Genomic DNA, 11,174 nt, shown 5'->3' with positions numbered 1-11,174 from the left:
TGAGGGGTGGAAACAGGCTGAAAGAAGACAATGTCCATTCAGTTCAGCCTAACATACTATGTTACTATGATCTGCTCCTATATCCTATGGAAGCTAAAGAATTCTTCACTGACCTGTGTGATGTGCATGAGGGGCTTCCTTCAGTAAGCATGGACATGATTTTTGACATCCTTTAGAAGTTAGTTGCTTGTCTATACGCAAGGACAATTCTAGCCAGACACCAACAGTTGTGATCATTAAGCACTCGTCTGTAACCACTGAACTGTCCAGTGTGGGTGGTAATCGTTTCTATGAAACATTCCAAATGGAGCAAGGAATGTTTAATGGCTGCACAACATCGGAAATGGAATGTGTCATCCATCTGCTACCCATTCATACTCTGATTTTTCATATTGCCTAGGCATAAGCATGCTGGAGACTGTTCAACCTCACTCACAAGATAACATCTCACAACTTAAGGCCCATTTAGACGCAACGATTATCGCTCAAAAGATGGCTTTTGAGCGATAATTGTTGCATGTAAATGTGCCTATCTTTCAGTTTTCTGCTAAACGATGGATTTCAGTTCAGCTTAAAAATGTGTCCTTCAGCAGAACAGCTGATAAGACGTACCACACGCTGTGCTCTGCCTGGAGACGGCTGATAACAGCTGATTGCATTGTTTCAGCTGTTTTTAGCTGTCAGCCCCGCAGGCAGAACAAAAGGAATTTATTCAGAGAACAACAGGCAGTCCTCTGAATAAATTCAGCTCCCAACGGCTCACGTGCTACTAATTGGTACTAATAGGCATTAGTACCAATTAGTAGATTATGCAAAATGATCACTCAAAAGCCATCTTCGATCATCTTTGTGTCTAAATGCACCTTTATACAAGTGTGGCATTCCCAAGCCATCACCACTTTATAACTCATTTAAATACTGCTATCTAGAGATGAGCGAACGTGTTCTTCCGAGCTTGATATTCGTGCGAATATTAGGGTGTTCGGGATGTTCGTTATTCGTAACGAACACCATGCGGTGTTCTGGTTATTTTCACTTCCTTCCCTGAGACGTTAGCGCGCTTTTCTGGCCAATTGAAAGACAGGGAAGGCATTACAACTTCCCCCTGTGACGTTCAAGCCCTATACCACCCCCCTGCTGTGAGTGGCTGGGAAGATCAGGTGTCACCCGAACATAAAAGTCGGCCCCTCCCGCGGTTCGCCTCAGATGCCGTGTGATTTAGATGAGGGACAGTGCTGTTTGTACCGGAGCTGCTGTAGGGAAAGAATTGGTAGTTAGTGTAGGCTTCAAGACCCCCCAAAGGTCCTTATTAGGGCCACTGATAGCTGTGTGTTGGCTGCTGTTAGCAGTGGCAATTTTTTTTTTCTCAAAATCGCCTCTGCAGACCGTTGCACCTGGCATTAGGGACAGAAGTGCTGCATAGGCAGGGAGAGTGTTAGGAGTGAGTGTAGCCTTCAAGAACCTCAACGGTCCTTTCTAGGGCCATATTTATCCGTGTGCAGTACTGTCCAGGCTGCTGTTAGCTGTGCTGCATTTTTTTTTGCTTCTCAAAATCGCTTCTGCAGAGCATTGCACCCTCCATTGATACTGCAGGGAAAGAATTGTATAGGCAGGGCCACAACACAGTTATTATTCATTGAATATATGCAGTGCTGCCTTTTGCTTGTAAAACAAGTGAAAATAATTCTATTTGTCCAGCCTCTGTCCGTCCTAAGGGCGGTGGACACGTGTTGGCTGCGTGTGACACCTTTAAAAATCATACGCACCCAGCTACGTTTTACTCCTGGCTTCGCCATTTGCTTTCCTTAATTGGGAAAAAAAATACCTGCTCTGCCACAGTTAATAACTCTGCTACCCTCACGTTCTGTGACACATTAGCAGGGACACAGCACAGTTATTAAACTTCTCATGTTCATAGAATATACGCAGTGCTGCCTTTTGGTGCCAAAAAACGGAAAATAATTCTATTTGTCCGGCCTCTGTCCGTCCTAAGGGCGGTGGACACGTGTCGGCTGCGTGTGACACCTTTAAAAATCATATGCACCCAGCTACGTTTTACTCCTGGCTTCGCCATTTGCTTTCCTTAATTGGGAAAAAAAATACCTGCTCTGCCACAGTTAATAACTCTGCTACCCTCACGTTCTGTGACACATTAGCAGGGACACAGCACAGTTATTAAACTTAGATTATTCATTCACTAGAGGCAGTGAGGCCTTTCGTTTTCAAAAAAGGGAAAAAATTATATTTGGCCTGCAGTCTTGCGCCAATTTATTTCCTGCCTGTGAAATCAAATCACTGGTAATACAGCATGCTGAGGGGTAGGGGTAGGCCTAGAGGACGTGGACGCGGCCGAGGACGCGGAGGGCCAAGTCAGGGTGTGGGCACAGGCCAAGCTCCTGATCCAGGTGTGTCGCAGCCGACTGCTGCGCGATTAGGAGAGAGGCACGTTTCTGGCGTCCCCACATTCATCGCCCAATTAATGGGTCCACGCGGGAGACGGTTATTAGAAAATGAGCAGTGTGAGCAGGTCCTGTCCTGGATGGCAGAAAGTGCTTCGAGCAACCTATCGTCTACCCGCAGTTCTGCGCCGTCCACTGCTGCCAATCCGAATCCTCTGTCTGCTGCTCCTCCTTCCTCCCAGCCTCCTCACTCCACTACAATAACACCTGCTCAGGAGCGGGAGCACTCCCAGGAACTGTTCTCGGACCCCTGCTTAGATTGGGCAGCAGCGGTTCCTCTCCCACCAGAGGAGTTTATCGTCACTGATGCCCAACCATTCGAAAGTTCCCGGGGTCCGGGGGAAGAGGCTGGGGACTTCCGCCAACTGTCTCAACAACTTTCTGTGGGTGAGGAGGACGATGACGATCAGACACAGTTGTCTTGCAGTGAGGTAGTAGTAAGGGCAGTAAGTCCGAGGGAGCAGCGCACAGAGGATTCGGAGGAAGAGCAGCAGGACGATGAGGTGACTGACCCCACCTGGTGTGCAACGCTTACTCAGGAGGACAGGTCTTCAGAGGGGGAGTCAAGGGCATCAGCAGGGCAGGTTGCAAGAGGCAGTGCGGTGGCCAGGGGTAGAGGCAGGGCCAGACCGAATAATCCACCAACTGTTTCCCAAAGGGCCCCCTCGCGCCATGCCACCCTGCAGAGGCCGAGGTGCTCTAAGGTCTGGCAGTTTTTCACAGAGACGCCTGACGACCGACGAACAGTGGTGTAAAACCTTTGTCGCGCAAAGCTCAGCCGGGGAGCCAACACCAACAGCCTCACCACCACCACCATGCGCAGACATATGATGGCCAAGCACCCCGCAAGGTGGGACGAAGGCCGTTCAGCGCCTCCGGTTTGCACCCCTGCCTCTCCCCCTGTGCCCCAACCTGCCACTGAGATGCAACCCCCCTCTCAGGACACAGGCACTACCGTCTCCTGGCCTGCACCCACACCCTCACCTCCGCTGTCTTCGGCCCCATCCAGCAGTGTAGCTCAGCGCACCGTCCAGCCGTCGCTTGCGCAACTGTTGGAGCGCAAGCGCAAGTACGCCGCCACGCACCCGCACGCTCAAACGTTAACCGTCCGCATAGCAAAATTCATCAGCCTTGAGATGCTGCCGTATAGGGTTGTGGAAACGGAGTCCTTCAAAAGTATCATGGAGGCGGCGGCCCCGCGCTACTCAGTTCCCAGTCGCCACTACTTTTCCCGATGTGCCGTCCCAGCCCTGCACGACCACGTCTCCCGCAACATTGTACGCGCCCTCACCAATGCGGTTACTGCCAAGGTCCACTTAACTACGGACACGTGGACAAGCACAGGCGGGCAGGGCCACTACATCTCCCTGACGGCACATTGGGTGAATTTAGTGGAGGCTGGGACAGAGTCAGAGCCCGGGACCGCTCACGTCCTACCCACCCCCAGAATTGCGGGCCCCAGCTCTGTGGTGGTATCTGCGGAGGTGTATGCTTCCTCCACTAAAGCACCCTCCTCCTCCTCCTCCTCCTCCTCTGTCTCGCAATCAAGATGTGTTAGCAGCAGCATGTCGCCAGCAGTCGGTGTCGCGCGGTGTGGCAGCACAGCGGTGGGCAAGTGTCAGCAGGCCGTGCTGAAACTACTCAGCTTAGGCGATAAGAGGCACACGGCCCACGAACTGCTGCAGGGTCTGACACAGCAGACCGACCGCTGGCTTGCGCCGCTGAGCCTCCAACCGGGCATGGTCGTGTGTGACAACGGCCGTAACCTGGTGGCGGCTCTGCAGCTCGGCAGCCTCACGCACGTGCCATGCCTGGCCCACGTCTTTAATTTGGTGGTTCAGCGCTTTCTGAAAAGCTACCCACGCTTGTCAGACCTGCTCGTAAAGGCGCGCCGGCTCTGTGCACATTTTCGCAAGTCCCACACGGACGCTGCCACCCTGCGCACCCTGCAACATCACTTTAAGCTGCCAGTGCACCGACTGCTGTGCGACGTGCCCACACGGTGGAACTCTACGCTCCACATGTTGGCCAGGCTCTATGAACAACGTAGAGCTATAGTCGAATACCAACTCCAACATGGGCGGCGCAGTGGGAGTCAGCCTCCTCAATTCCTTTCAGAAGAGTGGGCCTGGTTGGCAGACATCTGCCATGTCCTTGGTAATTTTGAGGAGTCTACCCAGGTGGTGAGCGGCGATGCTACAATCATTAGCGTCACCATTCCTCTGGTATGCATCTTGAGAAATTCCCTGCAAACCATAAAGGCAGCTGCTTTGCGCTCGGAAACGGGGGCGGGGGAAGACAGTATGCCGCTGGATAGTCAGGGCACCCTCCTGTCTATTTCTCAGCGCGTACAGGAGGAGGAGGAGCATGAGGAGGATGAGGAGGAGGGGGAAGAGACAGCTTGGGCCGCTGCTGACGGTACACCGGCTGATTGCCTGTCATCCTTTCAGCGTGTATGGCCTGAGGAGGAGGAGGAGGAGGAGGAGGAGGAGGAGGATCCTGAAAGTGATCTTCCTAGTGACGACAGCCATGTGTTGCGTACAGGTACCCTGGCACACATGGCTGACTTCATGTTAGGATGCCTTTCTCGTGACCCTCGCGTTGCACGCATTCTGGCCACGACGGATTACTGGGTGTACACACTGCTCGACCCACGGTATAAGGAGAACCTGCCCACTCTGATTCCCGAAGAGGAAAGGGGTTCGAGAGTGTTGCTATACCACAGGACCCTTGCGGACAAGCTGATGGTAAAATTCCCAGCCGACAGCGCTAGTGGCAGAAGGCGCAGTACCGAGGGCAAGGTAGCAGGGGATGTGCGTAGATCGAGCAGCATGTACATCCCAGGCAGTGCAACAGTCTTTAAGGGCCTGGCCAGCTTTATGGCTCCCCACCAAGACTGTGTCACCGCTCCCCAGTCACGGCTGAGTCGGCGGGAGCACTGTAAAAGGATGGTGAGGGAGTACGTAGCGGATCGCACGACCATCCTTGGTGACGCCTCTGCCCCCTACAACTACTGGGTGTCGAAGCTGGACACGTGGCCTGAACTAGCGCTGTATGCCCTGGAGGTGCTTGCTTGTCTTGCGGCTAGCGTCTTGTCGGAGAGGGTGTTTAGTGCGGCTGGGGGAATCATCACAGATAAGCGTAGCCGCTTGTCAACCGACAGTGCCGACAGGCTAACACTCATCAAGATGAACAAAGGCTGGATTTCCCCAGACTTCTGTTCTCCACCAGCGGACAGCAGCGATACGTAAGCAATACGTAGGCTGCACGCGCGGATGGAAGCTACGTTCTCTCTCACCATCCAAAACGGGGACATTTCTGCTTCATCAATCTGTGTCTAATATTCCTCCTCCTGCTCCTCCTCCTGAAACCTCACGTAATCACGCTGAACGGGCAATTTTTCTTAGGGCCACAAGGCTCACTCAAATAATTTTTCTGAACAATTTTTATAAGTTTCAATGCGCTTAAAAGCGTTGGAACTTTAACTTGAACCAATTTTTCGTTACACTGGGCTGCCTCCAGGCCTAGTTACCACTTAAGCCACATTAACCAAAGCGGTTAATGGGTTTCACCTGCCCTCTTGGCTGGCCATGGCCAATTTTTGGGATGTACATTAGTACTGTTGATACAGCAATTTTTGGGGCCCTCGCCTACAGTGTAATCAAATTAATTTTTAGCCCACCTGCATTACAGCTGATGTTACCTCAGCTGTGTTGGGCAATGCAATGGGATATTTTTATGTACCGCCGGTGGGTTCCAGGGAGCCACCCATGCTGTAGGTGCACACGGAGTTTTTAATACATGTGTCCACTTCTAAAGAACCCCAGTCTGACTGGGGCATGCAGTGTGGGCCGAAGCCCACCTGTATTACGCACGACATTACTACCTCAGCTGTGTTGGGCAATGCAATGGGATATTTCTATGTACCGCCGGTGGCTTCCTGGCACCCACCCAGGCAGTGGGTCCACAGGGAGTTTAACCTACATGTGTCCACTTGTAAAGAACCCCGGTCAGACTGGGGCATGCAGTGTGGGCCGAAGCCCACCTGTATTACGCACGACATTACTACCTCAGCTGTGTTGGGCAATGCAATGGGATATTTCTATGTACCGCCGGTGGCTTCCTGGCACCCACCCATGCTGTGGGTCCACAGGGAATTATAAATGCATCTGTTTCCACTTATAAAGAAACCCAGTCTGACTGGGGCATGCAGTGTGGGCCGAAACCCACCTGCATTAACCCTTTCCAGTCCACTGTGTGACCTGTGAAGACATTAGGGTTTAAGGCTGTACAGCTCCGTTGTTGGTAGACGTCCGTCGGGGTTCTCTTACTGTATATTGCCAGCCTCTCTGCTGTCGGAGCCTATCCTACGTGTCAGCTCATGCAGTACTGGCTTTAGCCAGCATATAGCGCCGTTGTATAACGGCAGAAAAAGAGTAAGCCCCCTAGGAAAACCATATACAAATTGGATTGGAAAGGGTTAAGCACAACATTACTACCTCAGCTGTGTTGGGCAATGCAATGGGATATTTCTATGTACCGCCGGTGGCTTCCTGGCACCCACCCATGCTGTAGGTGCACACGGAGTTTTTACTACATCTGTACACTTATAAAGAACCCCAGTCAGACTGGGGCATGCAGTGTGGGCCGAAGCCCACCTGCATTAAGCACGACATTACTACCTCAGCTGTGTTGGGCAATGCAATGGGATATTTCTGTGTACCGCCGGTGGGTTCCAGGGAGCCACCCATGCTGTGGGTCGACAGGGACTTCACAATAGGGAGTTGTACCTGCCTGTGTCTATGAATTAAAAAGCCCGGTCTTAGAAGCAGCAACTTTGGGAGCCCCCCTAATCTCCCTTCTAGGAGCTACCCCCTCCCGCCCCATACCCTACCAAGCATTCAAGCGTCAGTCCACATATGGAATCAATTAGTTTCCTCAACCCCGGAAAAGGTGCCGGCCTCACTCCTTCCACTGAGATTTCTATCTTCCACCCTCCCGGATTTTGAATACGGGACCTGGGAGAAATTCGGAGTTAAAAAGATTGGAGACCTTTATAAGGAGGGGTCCACTATGGACTTCCCCACAATAGGTAGGATACATAAACTCCCCAATAAACTAGGTTTTTCGCACCTAAGACTAAGGTACGCACTACAATCCATAGATGCCCACAAGCCCATATTCCCCAAAGCGGCCTTCACATTCTTTTCACTATCAACAGAGGTCTCGGGAGGTATATCCACCTTTTATGAATCGTCATTCTCCCTGATCGCCCAAACTAAATCAACCCACATGACTCTATGGGAGCTTGACTTCAAACAAACCTTTAGTCTGGAGGAGTGGAGCCGGGCGCTTTCATGGACCAAGAAGATCTCACATGGCATCTCTCACTGGGAATCCTCCCAGAAGATATTTCTCCGCTGGTATCTCACCCCGGCAAGAATAGCCAGAATGAACCCTTCAACCTCGGAGGCTTGCTGGAGAGAGTGCGGTGCAAAAGGTACATACTTTCACATGTGGTGGCTATGCCCCACCATTCGGTCTTTTTGGAACCTAGTATTTAATTTAATACACTCCGTTACAAACCAGCACGTCCCCCCGTACCCTACCCTGGCTCTATGCTTCTTAAAAACAGATAAATTATCCCCTTTCTATTCAGCCATCACCTCACACATTATCCTAGCGGCACGCCTAGCAATAGCTAAACATTGGAAATCAAAAGAAGCTCCCTCTATATCAGAGGTTAGAAATTCGGTGGAACTCACCTTCCACCTAGAGGAAGCCTACTCGCGTAGATTTGTCTCCCAACACCCCCGTACATCCTTTTGGGCAACTTGGATAGACTACACAACCAAGAACCCCTCATAGAGAGGATGGGAATCAAGCAATAAATGAAAAGGAGGACCTATCCTAAACACAGCTCTCAAACCCCGAACTCACCAGAACGTAATGACTGGTAAATAGAACCCTGAAACAATCACCCCCTTAAACATGGAAATGAACCTCCGTTGTTGTGTTGTTTTGTTTTTTGTTTTTGCTATGTCCTTATAACATATGTTTTTGTTTATGTTCATGTTTGAATCTCAATTCTGCTATGATTATTTCTCACCTATTAAGGTGCCTCTTTAAAACTGTAAAATGTTGTTTATTTTGAAAAAATGTCAATAAAAATTCAATTATTAAAAAAAAAAAAAAAAAAAAAGCCCGGTCTGACTGGGGCATGCAGACACCTTGACAGAATGAATAGTGTGTGGCACATAGGTTCCCCATTGCTATGCCCACGTGTGCAGCTCCTGATGGCGGTGGCACAGGATTCTATTTCTCATTGCTTCTGTACAGCATTGTGGGCTATCGCTCCGCCACTTTTAAAGAGGGTCGCTGCCTAGCCGTGCCAACCCTCTGCAGTGTGTGCCTGCGGTCCCTCGTCGTGGCAGACGCAATTCTAAATAGACATGAGCGTGGTGTGGCATGAGGGCAGCTGAAGGCTGCCCAGGGACACTTTGGTGTGCGCTGTGGGGGGGAGGGGGGGTGGTTGGGCAGCATGTAACCCAGGAGAAGTGGCAGCGGAGTGTCATGCAGGCAGTGATTGTGCTTTGTTGGAGGTAGTGTGGTGCTTAGCTAAGGTATGCATTTCTAATGAGGGTTTTTCAGAAGTAAAAGTTGTTGGGAGGGGGGGGGGGGCACTCTTGCCGCTATTGTGGCTTAATAGTGGGACCTGTGAACTTGAGATGCAGCCCAACATGTAGCCCCTCGCCTGCCCTATCCGTTTCTGTGTCATTCCCATCACTTTCCTGAATTGCCCAGATTTTCACACATGAAAACCTTAGCGAGCATCGGCGAAATACAAAAATGCTCTGGTCGCCCATTGACTTCAATGGGTTTCGTTGTTCGAAACGAACCCTCGAACATCGCGGGAAGTTCGTTCTGAATAACGAACACCCGAACATTTTGGTGTTCGCTCATCTCTACTGCTATCCCATAACGTTTGGCGTAACAGTGTAGTTAAGGGTTGTTAAATTTGGTGACTGACTCTGTTTAGTTCTACAGCCAGGAACAGACTAGCTATTAAAACAACCGGGAAAATTCCAGGTGAGCCAGTCAGGTTCTGGGGCTGGTGGAGGGGAGGACATTTTTAGTGAAATGTATTGAAATAATTAAAAAAAAAACATTATATTCACCAATGTTGCTTCTCCTGTTCCTGCCCTTCACAGTCCATGCCTGCACTGTTCACCCACCATCCTCTAGGTAAATTGATCACTCTACCCAGAAGTTGGCAGGTGAACATTGCAGGCATGCCAACTACAGAAGCCAGGTGAAGCGACACAGGTGAGTATAATGTTTTCTGTTTTTTTATCAACTGAATGCATTTAACCAAAACAGTTACACTCACCCATGTCACTCCTCCTCCTCCTCGAGTGGGAGCAAAACAGCTGGGTGTGTGTGTGTGTGTGTATATATATATATATATATATATATATATATATATATATATATATACATATATATATATGACATTATTACTGAGCATTTGAGGGGCCCAAATATCTATTGGAGGCCTATGAAAGGCACTGATACTTGGTTGGGCCCTATGAGGGGCAGTGATACTTGGTGAGGGTCTGTGAGCGGCATTATGAATGAGTGAGGGCCTGTGAAAATGCATTATTAACTAGTGGAGGACTATATTGGCCATTATTGCTGGGCAGGGCTATAAATGAGGCATTATTACTGGAGGCAAGACTATTAGGGGAATGAGTACTAAATGGGAGCACTTTTACTGTGTGTGGGGCACTAAAAGTGGCACTTATTGTGCACGGCCTACAGGCATCACAAAAAAGGATGCTATGACTGTGTGAGTCACAACAGGTGGCATTTATTAATACGTGAAAACTATGGATAGGGAAATTATGCAGACATTTGGAAAACAAAGCAAGGTCTCTGAACAGTTGAGGAGTCAAAGATGTCTATGTGTCAAATTCTACAGAGGCAATGTTTGGCTGGAAGAAGTTGTCATGGCAGTCTAGACCAGATGGAGAAGAAAAGTGAAAATTAATGACTCCATTAAGAGAACATCATCTGTGATCACTAATTATAATGGTACTGTCATTGCTTATGTAGTCTTATGTAGCACAAGTGTCTAGTTGGTATCTACCATTATATGGTCACTATATACAGGGTAATGATGGTCTTTGTATGGTGTTTTTTTGCAGCAACACTTTGATGGCTTTATGTGTGGACTGGAGGTATTATTTTACCCTGATATAGTGTTATCATTGATCTTTGTAGTGGTATTTACTCAATAATGGTATGAAACACATTTTTTTTCAGTAATTTTTTATAACATTTTTAGAAACTTGTAATCTATTCCGACCCAATAGAGAAGTCACAATGTGATCTTTGGTCTAATTACTCAGTATAACAAAGAATTATTCCTTGTGAGTCTAACATTGCAAAACAATCTCTTAGGTTCTGCTGAATTATCAGCCTTATAGTCATATAGCTGTGGTATGCCAGGAAACCCTCCCTTGGCCTCTGGCTGCAAAGGTTGCCCATCAACGGTGAATGGGGACAGAGGAGGCTCCCTCTGTTTAACCACCTAGATGCCATGGTCACTGCTGACTGTTCATTTAGATAGTTAAATGGCAGGGATCTGAGTTTTCTCTGATGCTGGCCATTACAGCGAGGGCCCAGCTGACAGTTGACACAGGGATCTCGTAG

The sequence above is a fragment of the Eleutherodactylus coqui genome, chromosome 8, assembly GCF_035609145.1.
Source record: "Eleutherodactylus coqui strain aEleCoq1 chromosome 8, aEleCoq1.hap1, whole genome shotgun sequence".
Classification (NCBI taxonomy): Eukaryota; Metazoa; Chordata; class Amphibia; order Anura; family Eleutherodactylidae; genus Eleutherodactylus; species Eleutherodactylus coqui.
This window is presented reverse-complemented; position numbering follows the sequence as displayed.